Genomic DNA, 10,965 nt, shown 5'->3' on the forward strand with positions numbered 1-10,965 from the left:
TGAAGAAAGAGGAGTAAAGATTAGAAGAAGCTAGGCCAGACATCAAGATGGTTCCATGAAGCTGAAGAAGAAGTCGCAGTGGAGAAAAGCACACAGAGGTAGGGCTCTACCTTCCAGCTGGAGCCACAGCTCACGTCACACAATGTAGCGGTCTTGAATGGGGAAACAAAGACAAACCTAACAGGATATAAATTAAATTAGCCACATGGAAGGACCTGAGTCATATTTGGGTAGAACAGTGATATTACTTCCCTAGCTCTAGCAATATTTTTTCCCCAAAGCTTGGCTGTGTACAGCTTTAGTCATACATCTCTCCAGAAAGTTGTAAGTCACGTATTTTCTCACGTGTTAATGTATCACATTGAGTGTTGACAGGCTAGGCATTTAATTATCTGAGGATGGCTGTACTTTCTTTCCTTCTTGAATAATGAACTGGATTTTGTACCAAAGTGTGAGGTACTTACAACTTTTCTGAGACACCAGGGACTGTTTCTTAAGTTGCATGGAGATTCAGTTGTTCACATATACCCCAAGGAGGTAAGTGAAGTGATTTTCTGGAGATTTCAGGAAAGCTACTGACTTGTCTTAATTATCTGGCTATAAGTAAAATCCAATTTCAACAAACTTTAAGACACTGTCTAATTGCTTTGAATATTGAATATTGTTTGCAAGAAGTACATCATCATTTGGACATTAGATCTGTTATACGGGCTGTTATCATTGTAATGGTGTCATTGTAATCAGATTTAACGTGCTTAAATTATCTAGAGAAATGGCCTTAAATGATCACTTCATTTTTTTTGTTTTAAGTATGTAATCCACTTTGAGTAAAGAGAAGCAGAAAACGCCCTTATCATTGGTATTTGGGCTTATAAACCGTAAACTCTGCCATAGTCAAATCGTGGTTCTTGCAAAACAATTTATTCCGAGTTCATTGCGATGAAGGCAGCAGTGGGTATAGGCTCCTTATCCTCAGGAGTTTGCATTCCAGGCTGCTAGTTTAGATCAGCCTGTACCTGGTGGAGTTCAGCTGTATCTGAGCGCAGCCTTTCCCTAGCCTGGCGCTTCCTGTGGGCTGGTTATAGGAGCTGCTTCATGTGCCAAGGTCATCACTCCCAGTGCCTGGCCTTCCCTCTGGCCACGTTTAGGCAATACTCCAAGAGGGGTTCTAAGTAGCTTCGCTGGAAGCATCTTTGCCCCAAACATTTTCGCTGGAAGCATTTTTGCCACATAATTAATTGGCTCTAAGGCAATTTTGTTGTAAAAGAAAATCACAAAAAATAAAAGGCAGACATTCATTTAAAAGGACATAATGAAACATGAAAAATGAATAATGAAATTAAAAGGACTTTATTGCAAAATACAATTATTTGAATACATTTAAAATGTGTGTAGATTCATGGCAATGCTATGCAAATAACTGATTTTATTCTGTGCGTTTTACCTAAGCACTTGTCTTCTAAGTCCTTCATTTATAATACTATACTTATTATTTTTTTAAGATTATATTTGTTTACTTGAGAGAGAGAAGGAGGGGGCAGAGAGGGGGGAGCGGCGAGGAAGAGGGAGAAGCAGACTCCTCACTGAGCTGGGAGCCTGAGGCGGGACTCGATTCCACAACCCGGAGATCATGACCTGAGCTGAAGACATATGCTTAACCAACTGAGCCACCCAGGTGCCCCTATTATTATTATTTTTTGCTTGCTGATTCATCTCCTTGCTTAGCATCACACTTTTTTCTTTTTTTGCTAAAATCTCTTACTTCAGAAAGAGAGGTGTCAGTTTCCAAATATCAGGATGTGTATTTGTAACTGAGCTTTGTATTGCATCATGAAAATCTTCTCCACTGCTCTTTGTTGTTGATACATTGTCACATGTCCGTTGATAGGTGTTCCAAAATTTTATGGGAAACATGGGTTCAAAACTCCGCACCACTGTATAGACCACCACAAAGGCTAAGATTTATATAAAATGGGAGTACTGTGTCAGTGGAGAAAGGAACCAAACTGTCAACCAGTTGATGAAACCAAACTGTCAAACCAAACTGTCAACCAGTTATTTTTTTATCTTTTTACAGCAAAATTGCCTTATGGCCACTTAGTTATGCGGCGAAAATGTGTGCGGTGAAAATGCTTGCAGCAAAGATGTCTACAGCGAAGATGCCTTTGGCGAAAATATGGACCACTTACAGGAGAGTATGAGGGCTTGCAACCTCATATTTTCATGCCATTAAAAAGCCTTTAATTTTTATAAGACCACAAGAGGTTGAGCCCCATTAAGAAACAGAAGAGCAACACACCAAATTATTACCTGAAGGCCTAGCATAGCATCTTACACACAGAGGGTGCTTGAATATTTACTGAGTAAATGAGAATGTATCTATGGTGTGCCCCACATTCAAACACAGCTGCCATTGAGTTAATCTAAAAAAAAACTGCTTCACACACAATTATAGTTTGATCCAACTTTCCTTTTCAACTTCAAACCTATATTTTCAACCACCCAACTGACATCAGCATTTTAAGGCCCCAAAAGCAGCTCAAAATCAACATTCTAAAAAGCTGGTGTGGTGGGCAGCCCCTAAAACGGCTCCCAATGGTCCCAATCCTGTCTCCTGGTATTCACGCCTGTGTATAATCCCCTCTCCTGCAGTAGGCTGGACCTGGTGACTTGCTCCTATCAAATAGAATGTAACAAAAGTTACAGGATATTAATGGTGAGGTTAGGTTCCCCAAAGACTCTGGCATCTGTGTTGCTTGCCCTCTCTTGCTCCCTCGTCCTCTCTCTCTCTCCTTTGTTCATTCTCTCTTTTTCTTAGAGCCCCTGCTCTGGGGGAAGGAAGCTGCCATGTTGTGAGTAGGTCTGTGGAGAGGCCCATGTGGCAAGGAACTGATATCTTGGCCAACAACCCAAGAGAACCTGCAGCCTGCCACAGCCACACAAGTGAGCTTGGAAGTGGGTCATCTGAGACCCTCCAACAGCCATGTGAGTGAGCCTAGGATCAATCATCCCACAGTCCAGCCTTGAGGAGACTGCAGTCCAGCTGACCCTTGGATGGCACCCTGTGAGAGCCCCTGAGTCAGAAACACCCAGAAATCCATGCCTGGATTCCTGACCCATAGAAACTGTAAAATAATAAATGTTTATTGTTTAAAGCTACTAAGTTGGGGGATAATTTGTTATACAGCATGGATAACTAACACAGCCAGTCCTATGTTTTCTAGGTTATTATAACAGTCTAATAAATGGTATTCTTGCTCCACACTCCATTTCTTACCACAAATCCAATCATACTCACCTTCCTAAAAATATTCTATGGATGCTTATTGCTCCAAAAGAAAAATTCTAAAACTCCAGCACAGAACATCCTAGGTCCTTGGTAATTTGGCACTTACCAGAGCTTTTCAACCTACTTTCTATTAGTGCTACCACTACTAAATGTTTCTGCTCCAATGACACCAAATAATTTGCTGTTCCCAAGCACCCCACATATTTTATGTTCCTTTGTTTGGTTGTGGCTATTCTCTCCGCCTGGAATGTCCTCTCCACCTTACTCCTCAGCCTCCTGGAAAACTGCTACCATCCTTCAGGACCCAGACCTCCATCTTCCTCTCTGGAAAGCCTTCTCTGTTACAGGCAAAGTGAGGCACTCCCTCCTCTGTGGTCCCATGGTTTTCTGCCCCCATCACACCATCCTGTCTCTGACCGGACCCCGAGTCTCTCCCGGGCAGGAAACTTGATTCCTAGAGTGTGATCACTAAAAGCAAAGAACTGGGAGCCAGGCCGACAGCGTTCAGAATCTCAACCCTACCTCTTCACTTAGCTGTGAACCTTGAACACACTTTTAAACCTGAGTCTCAATTTCCAAATCTGTAAAATGAGGATGATAAGAGAACCTACCTATTGGGTTACTTTATAGTTAAATGAGACATGTGTGGGTGCTCAGCACAGTGGCTGGTGGTACTAAGAGTTCAGTACATGTTATTATTAACCACAGAGACTAGCACACAGTAAAATTTTATTTAACGTTTCATATTTCTCTGAGGATTATTTGCATTTCCAATGGGGACAAAAGCAGGCAAAGAAGTCAATGTTATAATAGTGGAATTTCAGGCATTACGGACACCTGTTTTGCTTCCTCCTAAGATTGGCCCTATTAATATGAAAACAGCTAATAAATTACCAGGTAAGAGACAGAGCAGGGTTCATTTATCCACTGATAACTATTTGTCAGAAGTCTGGAAATGAGAAGATTTTCTCCATTAATGTGATGAAGTGATTGTAGTGTTGAGGATGAAGAAACCATTTCCATTTTTTTGAAAGAAAAATTGCCAGGGAATCAATTTGAGGGATCCAGCGTCTTTGACAAGCTCCTTCAAGCAGGAGGATGCAGTAGAAGGGACATAGGCTGAAGAGTCTGAAGACCTGAGTTCTGGATCCAACTCTATATTTACTAATACATTTTGGGGGAGGACATACTCATGCCATCTGTAAATGGGGGTTGGTAATACTCATTCTTCCTAATTCACAGCACTGCTGGGAGGAACAAATGAGAGCAAGCATGTGAAGAAAATGTTTGAAAGTTTAAGAAAACAAAAATGTACGATGTGTATATTTTTGTGGTTTCCTATTTAAATAAGAAATAGTCAAGCACGTGTAAGGACAGCAATGAAAGACATAATTGATTCTGCTTATGTAAATGTGTTTTTTTTTTTTCTTATATGCTTTCCAAAAAACTCAAAAGGAAGTCATAAGACTAAAAGTCATTTTAAGGAACTTTTTTTTTTTTAATTGGAGTACAAGTGATTTTTCTTTTTTGGAAGTAACAGAACACGACTTTAAAAAAAAAGAAAAAAAGAAACCCTGAGAGATCCAATATTTATCACAAAGGAACTAAAAATTAAGAGGCAAGAAATAGCTTCTTTACTCAGTGCTTGAGTTCTTGCAGATGTCATTGGGCCAGGTAGATCAACTTTTAAATATTAGTAAGTCTCTGTATTTTCCCAGGGGTCTATTTGGAATCTGCCCATAGTCACTTAACAACTTATCTTGAAAGGGGCAACTCACCTGATCTTTTTCAAAACCTCTGTTGTAAGTAAATATTTGAAAAAATCAAATGCAAAAGACAACTCCAGGTAAATGGGATAAACACGATTATCCTAAAAGGGCGATTCATTCCAATAGGAAAAAAAACAATGAAAGAAAATGGTAGACAACCAACATGGTCTACATATTAAACAGGGTGTTCCAATTCCAGAGTTTCTTCTTTGATGATCTCTGAGAGAGAAAAATCACTCTTCACAATTTGAAACAAAAGTAAATGGAAGTTTGCAATGCTAAGAACCCCTGTGGAAATAAGGCGAAATAAGACAAGGCCTTCAGACCTGTGAGAAAAATCAATCTGATGGAAAATTGACAAACTTGTTTAACATGAGGCACAAGAGCCGAGGGCTGACCTCAGAGACCTCCACTGAGACACCCGTGAAGTTCCCATAAGTTCCCTTAATCCGTTCAATTACACAACAGCATTGCAAAGGGAACCTTTTTTTCTTTTAACCAAACATCACTTTAAATTAACTTTTTTGCCATTGTGCTTTACATTCCAATCTCTTTCTCTTCATTCTCTCCTTTATACTAAATTATTAAAATCACCAACTGCTCTAAAATCAAAAATATTTCAGAAAGCAGTGATGCCAAATTTGGATTGACTAAAGTGAAATCAGACAGAAGGAAAGATATTTTGAACATTTCCACGCTTGGTGCATTGTTTAAGGATATGGCAACAAGTAATTAAAATTGACTACTTGGCTTTTCCCCACGAAACCAACACTAAGCTCAGTGTTTGGCCCCATTATAGCCTAATTCAGACCAGGGAGGCATCTGAGTCAAATGAAACACACTAATATATTTACAAACAGACTGGCTTTTTTCTTCATCTATCACTTAATCCTTTTAAAAATATATATATTTATAAGCTGTGTTAAGATGATAAAGTAAGTAAAATTAGATTTTGATTGAAAAGCCAAATTGGAATAAAAAGACAAAGTAGATAAACTTTCACAATTAGAGAAAGGAAGAGATCTGGATTGTTTTTAACAAACAGATTTTACCCAAAATGTTACTTAAATAGACCTGTCTGTGTAACTAGCCATCAAAATTCCCATCACCTATCTATATACACATTGATACAAAGAAAAAAGTATATACAACCTCACAGAGGGAGAACTGTACTCTGCCTTTACATGCAAATAACAGACACACCTCCACCACTGGCCTTGTTGCCTTCTGCTCGGTGATCACTGCTATCTCCTGGCCAGAAGTCTCTGCTCAAGGCTTGCCAGCTGCAGGCCTGGCCCCTACTTTACTATACTGTCACAGTGTCAAGGAAGGTCACTGAAAGACATGACTGCTGGTTGGCCCATGAACTGGCTGCAGGCAATCCAAGGCTCCTCATCCCCTCCTCTGCCCTTGAAATGGGGGCTCCACTTGCCTCTCCCACTCCCAGAGGCTGCTCCAAGGACATAGCCTTGAGAGTGTGATGTGGCATGGGAACACCTGCATAGTCTACATGACTGAACCTACTTAGGGTCTCTGTAAATTTCCGATGTGACAGGCAGATGCAAGGACTTACTCATCTTGCTGCCACCCAAGACAAGCCTTATGTGGAAGTTCCTTTGCTTCATAAAATTGCCATCTATCAACCTGGAGAGGCTGGCTTTCTTCAGTCTCCCCTGCCCTCGGCATACAGGGGCCAGTTTCAGATGACGCCTGAGAAGCTCCGAGAGCATTGCCAAATAATACATACGCATCTGTCAGTCTGTTCAACAGCTGAACTCAACCAGCACTCACTGGATCTTCTCTGTGCCAAGCACTGTGCTGTGTGCTAGATACGCGAAAATAGTCCCTGCTGTCAACAAACTCATGGAATAGTGAGCCCTTTACAGTTCCTTCCTGGAAGGGCCCTGTACTCCAGGTAACACCGAGCAGAGAAAAATAGGTGAATCTCCAACTAACAAGCTTTGTCTAAAAGAAAGGGGGGGGGGGGCTAATTGTTTGATTGGAAATTGATTCACTTTTTTTTTTTTAAAGATTTTATTTATTTATTCGACAGAGATAGAGACAGCCAGCGAGAGAGGGAACACAGGCAGGGGGAGTGGGAGAGGAAGAAGCAGGCTCATAGTGGAAGAGCCTGATGTGGGGCTCGATCCCGTAACGCCGGGATCACGCCCTGAGCCGAAGGCAGACGCTTAACCACTGTGCCACCCAGGCGCCCCTGATTCACATTTTTTTCAGAGACAAAATGGTGGTTACATGTCGAGGCATATCAAAGCTTGTTAAACATCTAATGTGGCTGAAATTCTCTGCAATGAAAGGAAACTGCACTGTTGTAAATGTATATACCATGTGACATATGAGTTTCATCTTTTTAAAAGTCTGTACTATCAGAGTATAGAAAATACTTTCAAATTATTACCTCGTTTGACCCCATGAGATCAGAGGCTTACTGATCTCAGTTTTTATGAATTAAGAAACCAGGCTCAGAGAGGCCAAGGGACTTGGTAGGGATCACCTAGTTAGGAAGTGGTGGTTTTGGGACTGGTAACCTCTTGCTGCAAGAGCCCATGTTCTTCCTTCTACCGAGGACTGTCTCTGGGTATCTCCGGGGTGTTAGAAGCAATTGCGTCAAAGCACTGAATTTTATTTAAAATTAGAAATAAAATGATTACCTAGAACTTTCCAGTGTTCCTGGTATATTTGATTTCTTCCTTGTGCATTCACAGAGCAAATGTCCTTGGAGAAGGACAAATCTATCCTGAAGCAGTTTCTCTGGCAGGGGATGAGCAGCTGGTTAACCATTATTACTAGGTTTACTAGTTCTTGGTTCCATTTCCAGGTAATGACAATCTTTAAAAATTCTTCTTTTTTAGTGTTCAGGTTTTGAAATCAACATACTAATTTTAAAAGAGAGAAAGGAGCTGCTGCTGAAATAAAAATAAAAGGAAGCTGGTCCTATTTGATTTGGACATGGATCATCTAAATTTTTTGTTTCTTAAATGCAAGAGTAAAAAAACATCTCAAGTCAGTCATGAAGGCATTAGCTGTACAAAGGTTGTATATTTTATCACGCATCTTACGCGAAAGATTAGATCTTCAAGAAAATCAGACTTAAGTAGATTTTCTTAGTTTTGGACGGACCAAAGGTATCATCGAATGAGTGACACTTGTAAAAATGGATTGTAAAATGAAAACGTCGGAATTCTAGTTCTGTGCTGAAGGTAAAGAAACAAAGGCATTTAGGCCACAAACTGCTAGACTGAGTGTCGGAAGCGAATCTGTTGTGAGAAATGCAGTATCTCCTGCTGTTTCTAAGTTCACAATACACCCTCTGTATGAGGACTAACTCCTGCCCCCTCTGCCCAGGTCCATTTCACTTATAATACACACATAGTTTATTACTGTACCATGCAATGGTGACATATTACTTTTACTTTGTGAGTAGAATATTGCACTTTCCCATATGTTCCCAAGCTGCAAGCTTTTGTTAGCTCTCGTGGGAAATTTGTGATGGTGTGAAGTGAACTCCTGTCACCACTCAATGGATTGCAAAAATAGTGTAGGTCTTGCTAAAGACCTGGATCGTATCTTGAAAGATTGCACTGATCAAATCAATATCTTCCAACAAGATTTGCTGTAGCCAACCTTGTTTTGATGTGTGAAATGGATACAGTACAAGAACACAGAGTTGGCTATCTCCTTTTATTGTAGTCCTTCTAGCTAATCCTTTGGTGTGGATTTCTAGGAACATAAGACACCCAAGGTAGATATACCCAAACATCTATGTTGCCACTCTGTGGGCACTAGACTGACCACAGCTGGGTTTTGCTGTGGAAAGAGGTTACTGTGGAGTCCCACGGACTTAGATTGAAAGCCAAGCTCTGTTGCTGAGGAGACATGTAACCTTGGGCAAGCTACCTAACTGAGCCTTGGCTTCCTTCTATGCAAAGTGGAAGCAATAATGTCTACACCACAGATCTGAGAAGTATTAGGCACACAGCATGCACCGACATGTGCTAATTCACTCTTTTCTTCTCTACAAGGCACTATTCTCCTTTTGCTCCATGACCCACCCACTTCTCATCTCTGTATTATCCCACTCTTGAGTATATCTGTACATTTTTAGGTGTTCTTGCAATGGGTGGATTTATGTCTTTATATGCATACCATTGAATGGTGAGCTCAACAGAAATTTTTCCTGCACTACCTCTAGGAATTTCAAAATAATTTCCTTTTTATGTTACTTAACGTAGGTCTTTAAAAAATTTTTAATAGCTTTTTTTGTTTCCAGTTGGTACAATCAATAAAAAAATATATATATTCCTTTTAAAAAGGGATCCCTGATGCCAAAGCATGTAAAAGGGACTTGTAATTTAAAAAGAGAGTCTAAATGAGTTCCGTTGACTTGGAGCTAATCTGACAACAAGCTGAAAAATTAAGCCTGTAAAAAAAGTGTATTTATTACAAATTTGCTCACATATGAAAGAAAATAGTGAATTCAAAATGGGAAAAATCTAAAGGAAAATACTTAGAAGAAATGTTAGAGAAAAGAGAACAGAATCTTACTGCGGGTCACATTCCCCATTTTCATATGAATTTTGCCCTTAGGATATACCAGGAAGAGCAAGGGCAGGCAGGGAACAAGACAGATCACGCTAGAAAAAGTCCTGGGGTTCATTACCATATTGGTAATATAGTCTTAGAAAGTATCTGCAGTCCCTAAGCTGGACGTTAGAACACAACTATTTCAGAAAGTAGGGACAAATGTTAGTGTGCCAGAAACCAGTCATATTTGAAAAACTAGTGCCAAAATTCATTGTGTTTGCCCAGGGCTTTCCTCCTGATACACTGCTGTGCTGCACCCTTTAGCTAGCAGGCACTAGAAGCTTCATCCGTGGGACCCTCCGAGAGATTTTTGTTTATTAAGCTATTTTATCCTTGTGGAGAATAATACTTGTGAAACTTTAATCAATGTATTTTATACCCATTCAAGCAGCTGGGCCACTTTCTGCTCATCCCTTCAAGGGAAGGATGCTACAGAAACTGGAAATCAAAATTACATTCCTGGCTTTTGTCATCCAAAAGCCTGGGCTCTTGAGTGTCCTGAGGAGAGGAAGTGACAAAAAGTTTGAGAGCTATGGATTTGAGTGAGAAAATGTAGAAATGTGTTCCTCTCTACCTGTAACTCCTCAGACTAGAAAAAAATTGCCTAGGCTGGAGAAAATGGAAGAGAGACAGGGAGGAATTCACAGAATATAGAAGATGGTGGCTCCTGGACACAAGGCTCTTTTGGTCCTATCTCCTGGGCTGAGACCCGTGGGAGCAGTAGAAGCCAAGGTGCTTTCCCAAATCCGAGGGCAGAGGGCACCTGCACCCTTTCCCCAAGGGGAGAACGGCAGTTGGGTGAATGATGGCTCTGACATCAAGCATGGCACCGGGCAATGGAGATATTTGACCGCAGGGCCCCAGGTGAACAGGAACAAAGGACTGAAGATAGATTACTAAGTAGAGACTCAGATGGCAGACATTCCAAGGACCAAAAGCGCTCCCTCCACCCACTTTCCACCTGCCCCTCTGTACCCTCAGTGAATCCCTGGCCCATTGATGCCACCCCCTAGAGAAAGGCAAGGTAGGACCTTAGATGAGTGGCGGGTAAATTTCCTCCACCTCAGCAGAGCCAGGGCTTAATATAAAATTAACCAGAGTTAAAGAAAAATACATTCTTGCACACCTGAGCTGTGATGTGCCGTCTCATCGAAGCCTCATAAAAACTCCCAAGATGAAACCAGATCGCCTGCCTGAGGGAGAATAGCAGGTGGGAGAAGGAGTAGCCGGAACACGGATGGGGCAAGAACATCTCCCGCGGTCAGAAGCGCATCTCCCCGCTCTCTTCCCGAGTCTCATTTACAG

Source organism: Ursus arctos, unplaced genomic scaffold (genome assembly GCF_023065955.2).
Source record: "Ursus arctos isolate Adak ecotype North America unplaced genomic scaffold, UrsArc2.0 scaffold_5, whole genome shotgun sequence".
Taxonomy (NCBI): domain Eukaryota; kingdom Metazoa; phylum Chordata; class Mammalia; order Carnivora; family Ursidae; genus Ursus; species Ursus arctos.